This window comes from Sardina pilchardus, chromosome 24, assembly GCF_963854185.1.
Source record: "Sardina pilchardus chromosome 24, fSarPil1.1, whole genome shotgun sequence".
NCBI lineage: Eukaryota > Metazoa > Chordata > Actinopteri > Clupeiformes > Clupeidae > Sardina > Sardina pilchardus.
This window is the reverse complement of record NC_085017.1, coordinates 27181170-27188669: the sequence shown is the minus strand read 5'-3', so window position 1 is coordinate 27188669 and position 7500 is coordinate 27181170. Positions and strand designations below refer to the sequence as shown.

General features: G+C 46.8%; 1 protein-coding gene across 1 annotated transcript in view; it reads right to left on the bottom strand.

Moving 5' to 3' along the window:
• Positions 1–7500, bottom strand: part of runx1t1 (RUNX1 partner transcriptional co-repressor 1) — a 61311-nt gene that overhangs the window by 21314 nt on the left and 32497 nt on the right.

Below are 7500 nucleotides of genomic sequence, written 5' to 3'. Positions count from 1 at the left end.
GGAGGCAAACGCAAACAAACGCCTTCAATTTACATCCTCAATTACATTGCATTACATTACATTACATGACTTCACATTTGGCTGACACTTTTTAACCAAAGTGACTGACAACATTTGCTTTTAAGAGCAATTCTAACAACAAAATGTACAACAATAAACAACAAGTGCAGCGAAGACAAATACATTCAATTTACATCCTCACTTACTGGTCAAAGACACAATAAGCAAACAAACACAAACAAATACATTCAATTGATCTCCTCACTTACAGTACATCGTCAAAGACAAAATAAGTAAACAAACACAAACAAATACATTCAATTTATGTCCTCACTTACATCGTCAAAGACACAATAAGTAAACAAACACAAACAAATACATTCAATTTACGTCCTCACTTACATTGTCAAAGATAGAGTAAACAAACAACAAAACAAGCACACTGCCATTTCACCACAACACAATCCAACTCTTCTCCTTCATGGCTGGTTTGCGAGGGTCTCAAGGAACTATTTGACTCCACACCTCTACTCTCTCCTCCACCTTTCAGCTGGCAGTGCGCGTTTCACACCCCCCTCATGATTCACACCCTCACATCTGCTCAGATTAGCAGTGCACCTCCACGTGAGTGTGACTTTGACACCTCCAGCACCAACACACTCCAACACACTCCTCCTGCTCTCCGCCTAAAGGGCTCTATGGAGACGGTGCGTTCTCAGAAAACTCGGCTCACACTGGAACACAAACGGGACTCGGAGAAGAGGGGGTCTGGACACCACTGAGGCGCGTTCAAATTCGCAAACATAGCGAACGTTTGCAATACGTTTGAAAACAGTTTGCCATTAGTTTGCCATTGCCATTAGGGGCGGCAGTGGCTCAGCAGGTAGAGGAGTCGTCCAGTAACTGGAGGGTTGCTGGTTCGAGCCCAACTCCTCCTGACCTTGTCGAAGTGTCCTTGAGCAAGACACCTAACCCCAGTGCTCCCGATGAGCAGGTTGGTATGGCAGCCTCCGCCATCGGTGTGTGAATGGGTGAATGTGAGGCATGATAATGTAAAGCGCATTGAGTACTCACAGAAGCCGATAAAAGCGCTATATAAATGCAGTCCATTTACCATACCATTAGTCTAACAATCGCAAATGAACAATCGCTAACCTCTGAGGAGGTAGTGCTCAGCGAACATACAGTGGAACTGGCCGTGGCAACAATGCAATTACCGTTGGAATGGAACGTTAGCACCAAATCATTCAAATTGAACTGTTCAAAGAAAAGATGTTCACCACGAACGTTTGCCACTGTTTGCCAAATTTGAATGCACCTCTGATGCATTCAGGTCCCCCCTGTCCTGCTGAGGTCAGTGTTAGATGGGTGGGAGCTGCGCTTGGGCAGGACCCTTATTTCTGTGTCTCTGTGTCCCTAACTCTATCTAAAGTCAACAGCTGGTATCAGGAGGTTTGGGCACGGAAGGTTCTGGAAAAGGATGGGTGGATCCAGTGGAAAATCACACACGGCGGGGGAAAGAAAAACGCCACCGTGGGTAATGTGTGAGTCCCGATGGTCGACTTTGTTTTTTTTATCTCAGTGTCTCAGAGTTAACATGAAAGCCATGAGAAGAAGAAGCTCTTTGAGAAGAACTTTTTTAAATCCTAAAACTCTAAAATGAACAACGGAGCAAATCGGTAAAAAGAAATGGAGATAGAGGCCGGGACGCAGACAAAGACGGTTAGAGAGAGATGGACAAAGAGAGAGAATGAAAAGGAGAGAGAGAGAGTGAGAGAGAGCGAGAAAGGGAGACAGCGGCAGAGAGAGAGAGAGAGAGACACAGAGAGACAGAGTGAGGGAAGGGTGGACTCCGTCTGCCGTGCTGCTATCAGTGGGGGAGGTTGGTCAGGGGAACATGCTCCAGCCTCCCTCCCCAGAGTCCAAGGCTGTTTATGTGTACATACGTGTTCCAGACACTGGGCTGACTCAGAGAGAGAGAGAGAGAGAGAGAGAGAGAGAGAGAGAGAGAGAGAGAGAGAGAGAGAGAGAGAAAGAGAGAGAGATGCAATGTGTGTGCATGTGTTGTAGACACTGGACAGTCTCCTTTCACACTTCTCCCACAGTCAAGACGCAGTGGACCAAAGGTTATCTCACCCTCTTTCTTTCTGTCTGTCTAAGCAAGTGAGTGTGTGTGTGTGTGTGTGTGTGTGTGTGTGTAATATTCACCGAGGTCTTCTACTCCTTCCTCTCACAGTGAGTCCAAGCCCAAAAGCATCCTCACTAATAACATCCTGTCCAGCCCAGCAGTCTATCTAACTCACCTCCACAGTGGCCAGAGCCTCACTGACCATCAATGGACACCACCATCCAGAGGCCATCTCTCCACACATCTGATCCCTACAACCCTCTCCACACACACACACACACACAAAGAGATACACACACACACACACACACACACACACACACACACTGGCTGACCAGAGTAACAGCAACATCAAAACAGCTCCATCCTCAGCAGGACACGACCAAACACAGAGACCCAGCAGCAGCACAGGCCTTAACCTGCAGAGCCATGCACAATCTCAAAAGGCTTATTTTTAACCAGGTGCCTGGAGACGCATGATACACCATATATACAGCGTGTTAGGACACCACCTGATCCTAGATCAGCCCCTGCTGATAAAACCCCACAGGGATGTATTTGATACAAACGCATTTTTTGCGGCAAAGTTGTGATGCTAAAGCCTGGATATCATCTCCCGGGTGATTGGAAATGTATGTAATGTATTTTATAGTATCATGGGCGCGGGCAGGAATGTAATATAGTGGAAGGTGCCTGGTCAGAGATATGGAGCATGCAAATGTAATGAGATCTGATGAGAGATCTATCTGATCTGAGAACATGTGCTGAGGATGATGTGTGTGGGGCTGGTGCACCAGGGGGCTGGGGATGCTGTGTGTGTGTGTGTGTGTGTGTGTGTGTGTGTGTGTGTGTGTGTGTGTGTGTGTGTGTGTGTGTGTGTGAGAGGGAGGGAGGGAGGATTAGAGCCAGGGTCAGTGCAGTAATTGGATTGAGGAACTGCGCACGGATAAGAAAGAAAAAATGAAGGAAAAAACGACAAAACGCACACAGAGACTCTCTCACACACACACACACACACACACACACACACACACACATACAATCAGGAAGAATTAACAACCACAGAAGATGAACGATAAAGTAATCCGGTGAGTTTCCAACAGACACATACACACACCTGCACACACTCACACTTTTTCACTCAAGTGAAAAAAAGTGTAACCTTATGAAGAAAATGTTGATATTGTGCATGAAGATTTGTTCTGTGTTGTTGTCTGCAAATATTTTTCTCAATAAAAAACTCTTTGACAATGACAGACATTACTGACATTGAAATTGAATACACTGATTCAAGACTTGACACTGGCTCACAATACTACCTTAAAAATGATGGAAAAACTATAACTATAACTATGTAAAATGATATTGTGTTTTTAAGAAATCACCTCAAGAAGAAAGACAACAATATATTTTAACACCAGGAGCCATTTTACAAGCCTCCATAATACCTCAGAATTAACATGGCAGGCTCGATAAAAAACAGACTATTTCTGCTTTAAGGCTTACAGAACGCTGAAATCAACAATTGGATTTCATGAAATGAATACTGTGTGCTCGTGCGCCGTTGTCCTCGACCAAGTTTCTAATTGAGCTACAGTATAATACAAAATGCATCATTCAACAACAGAAAGAAAAACAACATGTCAAGGTCCTTCATGAATGGTTAATGAATTGAAATGCAGAGCTGAAATAGACAACCTTTATCCTGCCCTCAAAAAGAGCCTTCCATCCTCTTAACCAACCTTGAAAACAAACTAGAGCAGGGTTATCTAGCCCAGTCCAGTCCTACATGTAAAACAGCAGCAAGCCCCACATACTGTAGTTCGTGCCTGCTGGGTCGGCATGTGAAAAGCTAGAAATGGGCAGAGGCAGAGGCGAGCGTGGGTATTGGGTATAGGGACTGGGACTGGGACGGATGTATCGATGCTGGGGAGTGATTTAATGGCCCTCGCCAGGCAAGGAGATGGATGTAGCGTTTTCCATCTCTTCCTTGCGGTGAGGTGCCTTTTTTTTTTTATTTTTTTTTTTATTGAGAACTGAAAAAAAAGCTGCTCTGCAGTATGGATCCCCCAGCAGCCTGTAGGGTGGTTTCAGCAGAAAGGTGAACAGACTGAAACAAATCACCCCACTCCTTACGTGGTGACACAAGACTACCTTTCTGAGACCCACGACAGAGTTCTTTACATTAGATATTGCAGTAGTGTTCGATACGAATGCAGACCCACCGTGTTTTGCTCGTTGTTGTTCCTGTTTATGCTATTTCTCTTCATTCCCTGCAGTGGGTTTCTTTATGCCTTTTAACTGACTTATGCGGCATCTCCTCTCAGTTTGGAGACAAACACAGACAAGCCTGCTATTGTTCTCAGAGCACTTCAAACATAAGCCAGATTTCTTACAGGGCATGCAATGTGATTTCTGTCTTTCGTATCCTCCCTTTGTTCCATAAGGGAGAGACGACTTGAGGGAAAGCAAAGCGATTTCAGGGACCTCGAGCGTCCTACTTTTCAAAAAGCCAAATCTCTTGAAAGCAGCAGGCTCTGGAGACTCACTGCACATACAGCATGCTATCACTCTAGATACATGTCTGCTTCTCGGCATCTCTTCTTGCTGCTGGTAGAGTCAGAGTTTCTGTTTACAGCCTCCTCGACTGGACTTGTGTCAAGATTCTCGGTGGCAGCCGCAGAGAGTTGCGGCAATCTAAAATCAATTCGGCTGTACGACTTTCGACTGTTGAAATGGCATGCCGCATTTTGGCAACTTAGCAGAATGTCAAATTGGTAAGCGCTACACTCCATTTCATAGGGCTAACCGACATGTTAGGGTGACTCACGTAGAGTAATGATCAACAGAAATGGGCTTAAATGAACCACACGGCAGGTACCAAAACAGGGCTCAGTTTCACCCCCCCCCCCCCCCCCCCCCGGATAAGTTCTTTTTACATCACAGCTCTGAATTTAGAATTCCTTTCCTCTCACTCTCTCTGTTCCTCCCATCCTTCCATCTCTCCCTCAGCTTGAAAAACGCATGAAAAACGAAACCCTTAGAGGGTCGCGCAGTTTCTCAACCTGTGTAATTGTGTGCTTTGGTGCAGTTACATATCAGTTACATCACTCTCTGCACAGCACTGGCGCAGCTCGCGCCGTGGAGAGGCTGAGTCTGTGATGGAGGCAGGATGCGCTGGAGTCGAGAGTCAAGAACACGCCGTTATAGTTTGGCATTCTGCTCTCCTTATAAATGAATCCCTCTCTTACTCGCTACCTCTCATCCATAGAATAACAGGACTGAAGCCGAGGCAAATATAAACATCTACGCAAACATAAACACCAACACCAACATAAGCACCAACACCAACATAAACACATACATTTTGGTTGGGAAAGGAGCATCGTAACCAAATACTGATGAAATCTGACGATATTCAAGCGTAATGTTCTGAATGGGTGTTTTCAAGGAAAGAGGGGAGAAGGAGAAGGTAAAGAAAAATGACTCTGTGTTCTATATGTGATGAATATAGAGGATGCGATGTCTGCACACTCTTATTTCTTATTTATCAATTCATTGTAGGATTTCAGAGATCCTTTGGCTATAAAACTCAATGCTTTTCATGTCAAAACCAGCTCAATGGAACTGAATTGAATTGAAGAGAGAGGAAAGGAGATAAAAAAGTGTGTGCGTACTATATGTGCATGCATATGTGTGTGTGTGTGTGTGTGCGTGTGTGTGTGTGTGTGTGTGTGTGTGTAAGAGGAGCACTGACTCGTTAAGCCATTAGGATTCAGACGTTGTTCGAGAGGAGAGATGGGAAGGTGAGGAAGAGAAGGGAGAGTGGGGGCACTGCGTGTGTGTGTGTGTGTGTGTGTAAGTGAGTAAGAGAGAGAGAGAGAGAGAGAGTGTGCGTGCATGGTGGGGGAAATTGTGGAGCTGAGGGAGGCAGAGTCTATTGGTATGCGAGTGCAGTCCCACCCACAGAATATGTGATGAACCAGTGTGTGTGGCGGTGTGTGTGTGTGTGTGTGCGCTTATGTGTGTGTGTGTGTGTGTGTGTGTGTGTGCGAGCACAGAGCAATCATTTGCGCCAGATGGAGGTGAATACAGAGTGCGCCCATCAAACCCCTCCTGCTTGTCAAAGAAGATGTATGAACCCCATCTCTTTCTCTCCTCACTCTCTCCATTTCCCCCTCTTGCTCTTTACCTCCTCTCTTCTCTCCCTTTCTCTTCCATCCTTCCTCTCTCTCTCTCTTTCTCCACCTCCCTCAGCACCTGTCCTCCTCCCTCGCTACCTCTCCAGTCCTCTCACTTCCTCTGTGAGTCCTACCCTCTACGTACCCTCTGCAGTCCACCCACTTCACTCGTCTGCTTCCTCCGACTCGCTCACACTGACTCTCCTTCCTCTCAGCTTTTGGGATCTGTCTCGGTGGACCCTCCAATGACTCTCTCATCTCATTCTCTATCTCCCTCTTTTCCCCCTCTCTCTCCCCTCTCTCTCTCTCTCTCTCTTTCTCCTTTTCTCTCTCCCGCTCTCTTTCTCTCTCCATCTCCCTCGTCTGCCCCCCCCCCCCCCCCTCGGCTGGTCCCCAGGCAGTGCTCGTTCCTGGGCTTCGCTTGGCTGCCTCCAGGTGGTGTGCCATTGTTCCATCCCTTCCCGTCAAATGATGCTAGGACTGGAGGGACCCAGCCTCCACCCCCCCCCCCCCCACTCCCTCTCTCCCCCTCCTCCACCAGCACAAGCCCCCACTCAACCCAGCGGCGCGTCTCAACTCACTGGAGGACTGACTGTCGACTGGCTACCTGAAACCTGTGGGCTTGAATTCTTAAAGAGCCTCAACACACTCAGTGTCGTCCTGATGCTTTTACCAACCCCTGGGACACAACACACACACAGTGGCACAGTGAGAGTAGAAGCAAACAGTGTACACACGCACACACACACACACACACACACAAACACACACAGACACATACACACACACACGCAGACACATACACATACACACACATACACACACATACACACACAAAAAAAACATACACGCACGCACACACACACATACACATATACCTGCACGCTCACACACATTCACACACACGACAAATACACACACACACACACACACACACATACACACATATATACACACGTGGCAAATACACACACATACCGTTGCAAAGCAAATGACAGGAAGTTGGATTGCTGGGAGAGGTGCACTGAGTGGGCTACACACACACACACACACACACACTGCATTGTTGTTGTGCTTCAGCACAGGCTGCACCATGGCTGGTGAGGCAGGCAGAGAGAAGAGAGAGCGATGCTCCACAATATGGATGACCAGCCACCATCTGCTGGCGCCGCTCACAAAAAAGAACTTTTT